Raw genomic sequence first — 14,349 nt, 5'->3', positions numbered from 1 at the left:
GGTATGTAATAAAAACTTATTAATGTCTTTAGAGGAAGAATGCCGGCTGGCTCATTATGACTGGTATAGCATTAAATCCTTTGAAAAGAATATTTAAAACTATCACAGTATCACTGTCATTCCGTTGCTTGTCGATTTGCTTGAGCGGGCACCAGTAACGTCTCCATTGTGAGACTTGTTGTTACTGTTTTTGGCCTATCGAATATGCCATGGGTAGCTTGCCAGGTTGTTGTTACCATTTTTGGCATATTGAATACACCACAGGTAGCTTGCCAGGTTCTGCCGTGCTGGAGGGATACTCTCTGTAGCTTGCTGGGCTCTCTGAGAGGGACAGAGGAATCGAACCTGGGTTGGCTGCATGCAAGGAAAACACCCTACCGAAGATTTGCTAATGTTTTGTGACACAACCATTACCCCATGTGTTGGAGGATGTGAGAGTAAGCAAGCTCTGCTGGAGAAGTGGAGGGAGGGAGCTAAGGGGATTAGACTCACTTTATATGTCCCTCCCCAGGCTGTTTTCACTCGGGGCACCCCAGAGGGGGGCAGGTGAGAACCCTTCCCGCCCCAAGAGACCCCGCCGTGGCAGCTGACCTCCACTATCCAACCACCACCATGCTCCAAGCCGCTTTCTGGACCTCGCAGCCACTTTGCAGCCATGCGACACATTATAAGACACTTCTTACCCGTTTTCCATAATTGCCACACCATATTTGATGGAGTTCAGACAGTAGGCAACAAATCATAAAAAGTTATATATATATGTATGTGTATATATATAAATACACATACACACACACACACACACACACACACACACACACATACCTCTTGGAGAGCCCAGCAAGCTACCTAGAGTATCCTGCCCACATGGCAGAGCCTGGCAAGCTACCCGTGGCGTATTCGATATGCCGAAAACAGTAATGATAGGTGTCATTCCCCTGACCCTGAAAGAGCCTCCAATCATTGGGAAATATGAGTGTGGAGAAGCTGCTAAAATCTCAAGGCTGGGGCTGAGATGTGACTCGGGTGGCCACACGTTTGTGTGGCCACTCTGCGGCTGATTGACTATGATTCAGAGGCCAGCTAGACTACTTTTGGTACCATCAGCTGCTCGCAGAAATGTCTAAGCCATAGCCCCGTGCTGCTCCAGGAAGGGAAATGATGCAATTTCTAACATAAATCTCCCTGGACTTAGTTACTAAAATACTAAAATACAGAAACCCCAAACCGTGCGGCCGCTATTGCGGCTACTCGACCTCATATCTCTTCATTCTCAGCAATGGAAAAGTAATTATCAAATGCTTCCTTTCCAGCAGGGCTGTTTTTTTGGGGGGAAACTCCAACAATAGTGAGTTTTGTGTTGAAATATGGAATGTAATCAAGATAAAGAGAAAGTGAAGTCAAACTTATCAGCTACTCAGGCGGGGGTGGGGGCTGGGGGATGGGAGGTGTACTGGGGGTTTGGGTGGTAAAATAGGTGCACTGGTGAAGGGATGGGTGTCCGAGCACTGTATACCTGAGACATAAGCCTGAAAGCTTTGTAACTTTCCACAGAGTGATTCAATAAAATAAATTTAAAAAATAATAATAAAATAAAATCTCAGGACTAGGAGGAATAAAGACATTACTGGTGCCCACTCAAGTAAATCAATGAACAATGGGATGACAGTGATACAGTGACAGACCCCCTGAAACACAGGAAAACCTTAAGGATACAAACTCTTGACAATTCTGACCCAAGATTTAACCCTCATTTATTCTGCAAACATTTTTGAGAACCTAGCATATAACCGTCTCTTTTCAAGCATTGGGAATACTGTAGAGAAGGAAGTAGACACACATTTTTTTTTTAAGAATGGAACCAGCTCTATTTATCATCATCATTATCGTCATCATCATCATCATCATCATCATCATCATCATCATCATCATCATCACCATTGAAATTCTGAAAAAGAATTTCAGTTCTTTTTTATTGGTTTTTTTCATTTGTTTGTTTTGGGGCCACACCTGCCTGTGCTCAGGGCTTACTCCAGGCTCTGTGATTAGGGATCACTCCTGGTGGGGCTTGGGGTCCAAACCCCACCAGGGGACTGAACCTGGGGACTGAACCTAAGTCAGGCACGTGTAAGGCCAGTATCTTCCCCACTGTACTATCTCTCTGGCCCTTTCAGTGCCAATTTAATTTATTTACTTTTTTTAATTGGTGAATCACCGTGAGGTACAGTTACAGGCTTACAAACTTCCGTGCTTTCATTTCAGTCATACAGTAATCGAGTACCCATCCCTCCACCAGTGCCCAATTTTCACCACGAATGACCCCAGCATCCCTCCCACCACCACCCCCCATCCCTTAACTCCCCCCTCCTCTGTGGCAGGGCATTCCCTTTTGCTCTCTCTTTTTGGGGTAGACAGATTCTTACCTCACAGGATTCTATCATTGTAGAAGAATAACAATGATTTAAAAAGATTTAAAAGTAAAAAAATGCTGGTGGGATGTTAGAAATTAATAAACTAAACAGAGTTCCGGAGGTGAAAATTTAAGTGAAGGAAATGGAAAGAAAAAATATCAATATTGTATGACTTAAACATGAGCATGAAAGTTTTTATTTTATTTTATTGAATCACCGTGAGATAATTACAAGCGTTTATGTTTGGGTTATAATTACACAATGATCAAACACCCATCCCTCCACCAGTGCACATTCCCCATCACCGATATCCTGGGTATACCCCTCACCTTCTCACCCTCCCCCTGCCTCCATGGCAGACAATATTCCCCATACACTCTCTCTACTTTTGGGCACTATGGCTTGCAACACAGACACTGAGAGGTCATCATGTTTGGTCCGTATCTACTTTCAGCATGCATCTCCCATCCCAACTGGTTCCTCCAGCCATCATTTTCTTAGAGAGCACGAAAGTTTTTGAGTCTGTAACTGTACCTCATGGTGATTCATTAAAAAATGAAAAATAAATTTAAAAAATAAAAAGAGAAAAGATCAAGTGACGTTGATCTTCTTCAAAGAAAATTAAAAGGAGAGACACCAGGATAGCCATTGGGGACAACTTTTTAAAAAAAATAGCAAAAATAAAGTCCAGTGTTTGGTGTGTTCAAGGAATGGTAAAATAACCCATTCAGCTTGAGTAAAGTAAGTGAGGTAGAGAGAGTGAGAGCATGAGGTTAAAGTCTAGTGGCCAGACTAATGAGGGCGAAGGGAAGCCACCACAGTAGTGTGAGCAGAATAACATGATGTAACATAGGTTGCTGTATTAATATGTTAAAACAAGACTGAAGGAAATCAAGGAAAAAATGAGATTCAAATGCTTAAAAGCACAATGGCACAAGCAGAACATCTGTGCTGGTAGGACATGGCCTGTGGCATCTGCTGACTGAATACTCTTTTATAGGTAAAGCAGAGAGACAAGGTTAGAGGCCATTTAAAAAATCCAGTTGAGAGAGCACAGTAGCTTGCCAAGGATGGTGCCATTGGGCATAGGCCACAGCAATCATCTGGCGGAGAGACAAGTCTATGATTTCAAACTTCTTGTCTGAACAATGGAAAGATGAGTTTTCTGTTGCCTGAAATATACATAAGACATGTCAAGCATGTAGGTAAATTTGAGAAAAATCTGAGTTAAATATGAAAACCTGGTATTCATAGGGATATAAATTTTGCCTTGAGCTATGAGATGGGTTAATTCAGTTTATAATCTCCAGGAGATAGAGATTATCTTTGGAGCAAGCACACTTATGAAAAAAAAAACAGCGCCCTAGGACAGATGACTGGTTAAAGAAACATTGATACATCTACACAATGGAATACTATGCAGCTGGGAAGCTGTTGAAAAAGCTGTTAGAAAAGCTGCAGTAGTTTTTAATGGTGCTGAGGTGAAAGGTGTCCACTAAAAACTAACTGTTCCTCAGAGTTGAGCAGCACGTTTCTTTTAAATGGGGAGCTGAGCAGTACACCTATGGTCACAATCTATCCCTTGAACTAATGAATCAACTACTCCCCACTCATTAAGTTTCTCTCCTCTAGGAGTCAAGGATGTGGCCCAAGTTGTAGAACACATGCCTAGAATATGCAAGGTTCAAAGTTTGATCCCCACCACCACGTGCCTCTCCCAGCAACACCGATTCACTCTACATTCTCCATCTCTGATCTCTCTGCGGATGGCTTACCTTTAGGTGTGGCTGAAACCCATAATGCTTTGGCATTTCCAACCACATTTCAAGCTGTGGTTGCTATGTTTCTCTCATTCATTATTCCAACTGGGCAAGAGAGAACTAAGAAATGCTCTGTTGTTGGGTTCTGGCCTCATAAAAGCATCCTGTGGATCCAAGATAATTACCCCTGCCGAGATAGTGGATTTTCTTCTTATTTACAACTTTCTAGCTACACAAAATCGAACACATCTAGGGAAGTCTTATCTTTTAGTTCAGTGATACAGTGCCTCCTAGTGATACAGTGACACAGTTGCTCAGTGATTCAGTGACAAAGTGCCTCCTACAAAGACCGAAGCAGAACTTCTCTCCTATGACTGCAGGAGTACTTTAGGGAAAGAAAACGTTATTTCTTTAAATGGAGAATTAAGTACAATGATAACAGACTTTTCTTACCCCAGTCTTTTGATATTTTTACCCATTTATTCTCCCATTGGGGCTGGAGCAATAGCACAATGGGTAGGGCATTTGCCTTGCATGCGACTGACCTGGATTTGATTCCTCCATCCCTCTTGAAGCGCCTGGCAAGCTCCCCATGGCATATTTGATATGCCAAAAACAGTAACAAGTCTCACAACAGAGACGTTACTGGTGCCCGCTCAAGCTTCTTGTCTTTGACTTCCCAGTCTCTAGGTGGTGAGAAATAAACTTCTGTTGTTTAAAACTCTTTGAACTGTGATATTTTCTGGCAGCTCAGGCAAGAAAAGAAAGGGGGGAAAATGTCATTTTGCAATTTTTGTATCCACATCAACTTATTTCTTTTCAATGGAGGTTTTTTTTAATTGAATCACTGTGGGATACACAGTCACAAATCTTTCATGATTGGGGTTCAGTCATGCAATGTTCCAACACCCTTCCTCTACCAGTGTGCATTTCCCACCACCAATGCCAATGTCCCCAATTTCTCTCCCTCTATCCACCCCCGTCAGCCTGCCTTGATGGCAAACACTTCTCTCTCTCTACATATATATATATATATTATATGTATATACATATCCCCCTTCTTTTTGTGCATTGTGGTTTGCAATACAAATACTGAGAGGCTGTCAAGTTGGTCCTTTGCCCACTTTCCATCCACGTCTCCCATCCATAGTGTTCCCTCCCACCATCATTGTTGCAGTGGTTTCTTTTCTATCCCAACTGCCCTCTCCTCCAGCACACGAGGCAGGCTTCCAACCATGTCAATGGAAGTTTTAGGTGATAATCTTCAATATGTCTGGATTGCTCCCTTCCTTCAGTGAAAAGTCACATGAGCGGATGGCCATGAGCCCTTTAGGCAAGGACTCAGTCACCATTTATCATCTATTTGCTGAGGTGTTTGGGATCTTTTATCCTGGGAATCTGGCCAGTCAGTAGGTTCTGGGTCTAAAAATGGACTCAGATATTGGCAAAAAAATAAAAAAGAAGAAGAAGGAAGAAAGATTGGTCCTTTATTGAGATAAAATTCAAAGAGCTCAAACTTAATTTTGAAGTGTACAATTTAGTCACCTAAAGGTTGTTCACAATCTCGTACAACTATCATCACTATTCTAATTCTAAAACATCTTTAGCACTACCAAAATAAATGTCTTGTCTATTAAAAAGTACTAATTTCTCTCAATCCTGCCAATCCCTCATAATGAATATTTGATATCACTTAATAAAAGATTGAACTAATCTTCATAACTGCTTTATAATAGGAAATAGACACCCTCCTGCTTATCTGTTACCACTTTGTTTTCATTATGTTTTATACAGCATCCTCATTAGTGATCTGTCTTGTGCCAAAGGATGGCATGCCCTATTAAATATCTCCATAATTCTGTGGGTCAATTTCTTTGTATACTAATATAAGCTGAGTGTTACCACACACACACACACACACACACACACACAAAATCCATCTATATGTTGAGTAACTTCATCCCCACATAGATGGTATTTATAGGTGGAGTCTTTGGGAAGTCATAATTATAAGAAGGGGAGGGTCCAGAAGAGGAAGACTGTCTATAAAGTAGGAAGAGGTCCCTCACCTGAAATAAGCACCCAGGCTCTCACCTGGATCTCAACTTCTGGCCTGCAAAACTCTAGGAAATAGCATACTCTTGTTTAAGTCACACAGTGTATGACGTTTGTTATAGTAGCCCAATCTAAGACACGTTCTAGGTAATGCAATCATTGCAAGTCCTGTCTAGTGTTAGAGCCTCACTGTCCCCATTGATCTTGAGATGAGTTCTGAGAGAATATTTTTTACCATCAATCATAGATTGCAAAGGAGAGCTGCTAATGACCTGTGAGTAAGGTCTCTCTAATTTGTGAATTCATGGCGGCTTTGGCGGATGGTATATCCTCTGGGGTTGAAATCACAATTCTCCTCTGGGTTTTCTAGAAGTGTATAGTATAAATATTCTGGTGTTCCCATTATCTAAATCTTTTAATCTTTTCCTCTACCATAAATTTCAGTAATTGAGCACTTCAGTTTTACTCGGCCTGAGTAGTTTTTTTCTTAAATCTTCTAAGAATCACTTTTGCAATAAGTTTGCACCTCTGGGTTCCCTGAGTCAGGATGTTGAACTTCATATCCCAAAGAATAGCTCCTAAGTCAATTACCTTTTTTTATCCTTAAATTTCAGCCACATTTATCAAGAAACTTCCTAGACTTCTTCTAGTATGTTCTGATAAATTATTACAACATCCTGGGAGTATAATCCCTTTTTTCCAATATCAATTTAGCATATACTTGCCCAGATTATACTGTGACTTCCTCTTAGTTATTGGCCTGGAACCCAGTAGAATAAAGAATAACAGATGGTGGGATGCTCCGTTACATTACAAAAGAGAGCAGACCTTGTGCTGTCTCCCTGTGTGAAAGAGGAGAGAGAAATGCTTGCTTGTAGTGGGAAAGGGTGAGTCAATCTGCAGGATATGAGTCTTCAGGGGACTAAAAAGTTTAAAATATTGTGTTTTTACAAACATAAATGCTCTCCTCTAGCGTGTCAGTACCCTGTTTCCTCCCAGAGCTCTGACCTTGCCTCATCAGTCATCTCTTAGTGGGATGTTCAATTGTTTTGAAAGTTAGGTAGCTCACATAATTAGGTTTTAAGTATAGTATCCAGCAATTTCTGCTCTTTCTTTTCCAGAGGAAAAAGTCACTGGCAGTTAATCTTTTACCAAATAAAGTTATGAACCTATAGACACATTTGTTTGTGTCTATAGAATTCTATCGACATTTTGTTGATCTCTCTGTAAGGTATAATATAGAAAGAACAAGTTAATTTCATGTCCCTGTATATAAGTCTACCACTGCGGCACTTTTCAAAAACCTGAATTATTATACCAGCCACAGTGCTCTCTAATATAACATTTTCCCAAATCTCTACTCATGAGTTATTAGTAATATGACTGCTCTCTTGCACTGGAAGCTATTTTTGTCTTACGACCAGAGACAAAGTTGGCTTTAGCATCTAAATGCTGGATAATTCAGTCCCCAACCATCTCTGCTGTCACCTCGATGTGGCTCTTCATGTCCATGAATAAGTAGGAACCAAAGGTGTGTTAAGAATGTAAGAAGCTGCTTTCAAGATGGTGTTTATGAAAGTTAAATGAAAGGAGCAGAATTGGATAACAGTGAAAATGGGACCATCTTGGCCAATCCAGTCAAGAGATTGACATTGAAACTGCCTACTAGAAAGATCTCTTGCAGTCTTACCTTACAGTGCGTTTGCTTGAATATGGAAAGGATGTTTTCAATTTGTTAATTCTGGCAGGGGTGTGTGGGGTGATTAAAAGCACATCTATGGTAAATGGACAGCTATTTTAGCAAAAATAAATGTTGAATTTGTAAAACATTTTGTAAAACATTTCCATCAAAATGGTTTTTAATTTCTTGTCTTTTAAGCTAACAATATTATAAAATTATATTTTTGTATAGGATGCAAAGTTTCTTTCAATTATAATTACAGTATTCCATAAATACCTAGAGATAACAAGAGGTTGAACTATCTATTTTTATTATAACAAAAGCTATAAAAGGAAATGAAAAATGCAGTAACACAATAATAAGGTGCAAGCAGAATTTTTAGCTAATATCAGATATTTTGTGACTAGAAAATTAAGACAGACCAATAGGCGCCCTCCCATCCAGGATCAGTATATTTTATAATTTGAGGGTTACTTGCCAACAGACATTTTCAGTTGTTATACCAACCTGAATATGTCAAATCTTGTCTAATCTTAGAAAAAATTTTCAATAAAAAGTAAGATTTTTATCACCGACGCTACAATTTTTGTCACATGCAAATTTAAAAGTCTCAAATGGCTTATGATCTTCATAATCAGCTTTTTCATCAACTCTTATTTTTTGTTTTCACAGAAGCAGTGTCCAAGCTGGAGGTTCAACGGCCCAAGGATGCAGTTCGACTCAGGGGGTTATGCAATGCTGGGGGTTACTCAGGTGACCTCAGTAGTGCTCAAATGACCTCCAAGGCTGCAGTGATTCTCAGGGAACCATGTGCTGCCTGAGATCAAACTCAGACAAGCTGCATGCAAAGCATTTTTACCCCTGTCCTATCTGTCTGACTCCACAATTTATTGTTTTTAATCATGCTAAAGAGACATTTTTTTCCAAGCGAAATGTTTTCTGTACCCTCTAATAAATTTAGAAAGCAAGTACCCCACTGCTTTATAGGTGAAAGATTTCACTCTTTTTATTTTCATTTTAATTAATTTTTAGGGGTCGGAGCGATGGCACAGTGGGTAGGGCGTTTGCCTTGCATGTGGCTGACCTGGGTTCCGTCTCCGGCAACCCATATGGTCTCCCAAGCACCGCCAGGAGTAATTTCTGAGTGCAGAGCCAGGAGTAACCTATGACCATCGCTGGGTGTGACCCAAAAAAGAAAAAAAAACATTTTAATTGTTTAATTAATTTTTAAATTATTAGTTTTAGAATAACTAACTTAGTGCTCTGTTCACTCAAAGTTCATGCATAATGTTAAAAATATTTGCTTATACTTTGCAAATATACATGACTTCATAGATATTTTCTTATAGGTAGCAGTAAACAATAATAAATAAGAGGCCAAATCAATATTTGTTGTGGGTTTTCGGGTATTTTTGTTTTGTTTTCTTCTTGGACCACCCCCTGAGATGCTCAGGGCTTATTTCTGGCTCTATGCTCAGGGATCATGATCACTCTTGGGTTTGGGACATTATACGGGGTGCAGATTTTAAGCCTGAGTCAGTCATGTGTGAATAAGCATCTTATCTGCTGTACTATCTCTCCAACCAAATATTTGCCTCTGATATAATTCATTTCAGCACATTTTTAACATATGAAAATGTTTCCTTTGGTGTTATCATTTCAAAAGGTAAATCATTTCAGCTTGGGTTACAATTTGGTGGTGGTTGGGGGGGCACTTCTGGTAGAACCCAGGGACCAGGACGACCAGGAATCACAACCAGTATTTATACATACAGAACAGCTGCTCTGTCACTTTATTTATTTCCTTTGTCCAACTTGCAATTTTTGATGCAAAAGATACAGTTACCAACTCTACAGTACCAAATCCATCGTCTGTCATTCTACTTTTCAGAAGGAGTAAGATTTTTTTGTCCACGAGATTTCTGAAACTTATTTAATTATCTTAATATTTTTAATTGGAATTTTTTTTTTACATCTTCAAGTCTGAAACTGACTGTTTTCTTTGATTTTTATTGAGGCACTGTGATTTAACATTTTGTAAATGATAGTTTTCTGTATACAATGTTCCAACACCATCCCTTCACCAGAACGTTCACTTCCCCGGCCACTGTTAAAACATTCTTTCCTATTCACCCCAGCACCCCCACCCCTTGGTAAGCTCAGATCTGTAGACCAAATCTCAGGTTCTGCTGTCTTTGGCCATATTTTATCCCCTTTCTTTATTTCTATACATCCCACAACTAACAGAAATCAGTTTGTACCTCTCTCTCTCTCTCCTTCTGATTGACTTAACTCAGGATGATATCCCCTAGTTCCATCCATGTGGAGACAATTGCATGACTTTAAATATTTTCTTACAGCTGAATAGCATTCCATTATGTGTATATACCACAACTCCTTTTACTAAAATATTTTTTATTTAATTAAAAAACAGTGATTTACAAAGTCATTGATAGTGAGTTTAGGGCATATAATATTTCAACACCAATTCCACCACCAGTGTCAAGTTCCCTTCACCAGAGTTGTTACATTCCATCTCTGCTCCAACACCTCCCCATCACCTGCCTGCCCCCCCTATAAACCTGACTGACGCATTACAAAGTTCCAGTGGTTGCAGCTTAGAGCTCGTGTTTTTAGTGTTTTGTTGAATCTACATTTGGATATAAGGCTATACCACCCATCCTTATCAGCAGTGTAACTGCAGTCCTGATGCCTGTTCACCCATTGCTTCCCATTCTCTTCTTCCTTCCTTAATTTTGTTTCTTCTCTGTCCTTCTCCTCTCTAAACACTAGGGGCAAGGTTGCCACAACTTCTTTATCCAGTCATCTGTTTGGGTTCTTTCCTGTTCTATTGTGAATAGTGCTGCTATGAACCCAGAACAAATGTCTTCAAAATACTGCTTGGGGACCCTCTGTGCAGACATCAAGAAGTGGAATTGCTGAGTCATATGGAATCTCAATTCTTAGGTTTTTTAGAAGTTTCCATATTGTTTTCCAAAGAAGTTAAACCAGTCAACACTCCCACCAGCAATGGATGAAGGTTCTTTTCCCTGCCATACATGCCAGCACTGTTTTTTTTTTTCTTTGTGATATGTGCCAGTCCCATTGGTGGGAAATGCATCTCATTGAGCTTTAGATTTACATTCCTCTGATGATAAGTGATGTAAATCATTTTTTCATATACCTATTGGTTATCTATATGTTTTCCATAAGAGAGTGTTCATTTCTTCTCCCCATTTTTTTGATGCTGCTATATGTGTTTTGAATATTAACACTTTGTCAGGTATGTGGTAAGTAAATATTTCCCCCAGGTCGGTGGGATGTCTTTTTTATTCTAGTTATTGTAGTCCATTCTTTGACATAGTCCATTTGTTAAGTTTTGTTTCTGTTTTCTTGACAATGGCATTGATCACTGAGATGCCCCTAGATTCAATTTTATGAAGGGTTCTACCTATGTCTTGCACAATATAATTTATGAATTAGGTCTGATATTGAGATATTTGATTCATTTTTAATTGACTGTGTAAAATGTGAAATAAGGATTTCCCAGCAGTAAATTTTATTTTTAAGCTATAGTAACCAGGACAGCACAGTACTGAAATAAATATTCTGGGGGCTGGAGAGATAGCACAGGGGTTAAGACACTTGCCTTGTACAGAACTGACCTTTGCTTGATCCCTGAAATTGCTTTCGGCCCCCAGAACACCTCCAGGAGTGAGCCTTGTGCACAGAACCAGGAGTAAGCCCTGAGCACCACCAGTTGTGGTTCCCCAAAACAAAACAAAATTCTTCTAAAACAAAAAGAATAGAACTGAGAGCTCAGAGACAGACATGCAGGTATGTGGACAGCCAACCTTTGACAAAGGAACCAGGAATATGAAGGAAGCAAGAAAAACCTCTTTAATAAATGGTGCTGAGAAAACTGATTAGCCTTTTTTGTTTTTATATAACCCCCATACTCCTGTCTCACGTCTTACACTGAGGCTGACTTTAAAGACAATGTTAAGGGTTTTATTTTTAATTTTTTCACTATTTATTTATATTTTTGTTTTGTTTCTGGCCACACCTAGTGGTACTTAGGGCTTACTCCTCATTCTGTGCTCAGGGATCACTCCAAGGATACACAGGGGTCCACATGCATTGCCAGAGATCCAACAAGATTCAACAGCATGCAAAGTAACACCTTACTTCCTGTGCTATCTCTGGAGCCCGATGATTTTATTCCTGTTTAAATTGTCATTTGCCTTCACTGTAAATTTTTAGTAATTTTTCTATATGATTTTTGTGTTCGGTTTTTAAGAGCCACTGAAAGATGGGTAGTTTTGTTTAGTTCCTCCAAGTTTATGTCCATAAGTCATACTGCTTATGCAATTTTGCATCTTCCTAACAATAAGATTCACGCTTGAAGAAGCATCCCTGACAGAGACAGATTCTGCTCATCTAATATATGTGTGTTCCTCCCTGCATCCTTATACAACTAGATAAGCCTGTGTGACTCATTTGCGGCTCTGAAAGAAAATAATATATGACATTTCTAATTCAAAACCATTCAGAGCCACTAGAAATCTAGAAGCCCTGGTTAAGATTACAACCACAACATGAACTCAGATTCATTTCTTGAGTCTCTGATTCACAATCAAAAGGTGATGTAAGAAATTTTCACTGTACTGTTAAATAACCAAGGTATTTTTTCTTGCATGGTGGGGGGGCACACTTGGCAGTTTTCTGGCTCTGCCAGGATCTGGGAATCAAACCCTGGATGACCGTGTGCAAGGTAAACACCCTACTGGCTGTACTGTTGCTCCAGTCCCATAAATCACTAAGGTTGTGAAGTTAATTTTCTACCATATTCAACCTACATCTGAATATACTCCTCATTTTGAATGAGTTGCACTTTTTATACTCCTTGCGGTGCTCAGGAGACCATACGGGATGCTGGGAATCAAACCCGGGTCACCCACGTGCAAGGCAAACTCCATACCCGCTATGCGACCGCTCTAGCCCCATGAATTGCACTTTTAAAATTAATTGTAGTTAAGGTACATTGTTCACAATGGTGTGGACATAAACGGTCTTGGAGTGCAATGACCTCACTTCATCACCTCCAAAGTGCCCTCAGGCCAGAGCAATAGTGCAGGAGGTAAAGCTCTCACCTTGCATGCAGCTATGGAAGTCACAACCCTGTTTAGAGTCCTTGCAAGCACCTAAGGTCCACTGAGCATCACAAAGGTCTAGGACGGTGCCTGAGAACCATGGCTGTGCCCCCACCTAAAATAAAACAAACAAATTTCCTTAAGTACTCTTCCCATGTCATGGTGTCACCTCCACTCTCCGTAGTTACCAATTCTAGTCCTCGCTGTCACCACTATGACTGGACAAATACTACTTTCTTTTATTTTATTTATTTTGTTAAATTCAACAAGACTCGAGTCTGCGGGGCCTGTGTCACTGACAACTTTTTATCATTTTAGTTTGAGTATGAGTAGTAAGCATATTCACCAATTCAAGCTTACACATTAAAATTTTCCTTTGCGACTCACCCATGGACTGCCCTAATTAAAAATACAATTTTAGAGGTTCTATATTTCATTTTAAGAAGACAAAGAGGGGCTCAACAATAAATTTTAAGGAAGGATTTCATTGCAAGGCAACGGAAATGGAACTCAGCAAAGTTCTACTTCTTTGTTTCTTTATGGTGCCAGAAATCAGACCCAGGACCACACACACACACACACACACACACACACACACACAAATGCTCTACTGTTGAACCACAGGCCCACCTCTGAAAGTTGCATATTTTTAAATAAAAGACTTGATCATGGGAAATTGTGTTGATCTAGTGTATGAGCAAGTTACTTCTGATCATCAAAATTACAGGTAAATAAACAAAACAAAATGGTTTAAGAAAACAACCACACATTTCAAAATACTAAATGCCCTAGCTTCCATGGAAAGACTGTACATTCTGGGTGTGACTTTAGAGACAGGAGCGCAGGTAGGTAATGTCAAGGAATGGTTCACAGCTAGAATGCCAATTGGTCTGAGGGGTGGGGGAAATAATCAAGTGATATAAAAGTCAAAAATTGGGGGCCAGAGCAATAGTATAGCGTGAGTATGTCACTTGCCTCGCATGTGGCCCATCTGGGTTACATCTTTGGCGTACCATTTGGCCCCCCGAGACTACCAGGAGTGATTCCTGAGTGCAGAACCAGGAGTGACCCTGAGCATCACATATGTGGCCCCCGAACTAAAGCCAATATTTTATTGATTCAGCATCAGTTTACAACACTATGAAATTGGGGGAGTGCAGCTTCACACAGGAATAGTTTTAGTTTTGCACACCCACCATTCATGTTCTAGAGCTATCACTTGTCAAAATAACCCCTCGCCCTCTCCCCTTACCTCCTTTCCATTTCCTATAGCAACATATTTTTCAGGC

The sequence above is a fragment of the Sorex araneus genome, chromosome 2 (genome assembly GCF_027595985.1).
Source record: "Sorex araneus isolate mSorAra2 chromosome 2, mSorAra2.pri, whole genome shotgun sequence".
Taxonomy (NCBI): Eukaryota; Metazoa; Chordata; class Mammalia; order Eulipotyphla; family Soricidae; genus Sorex; species Sorex araneus.
The sequence above is the reverse complement of the archived record's forward strand: the minus strand, read 5'-3'. Positions refer to the sequence as shown.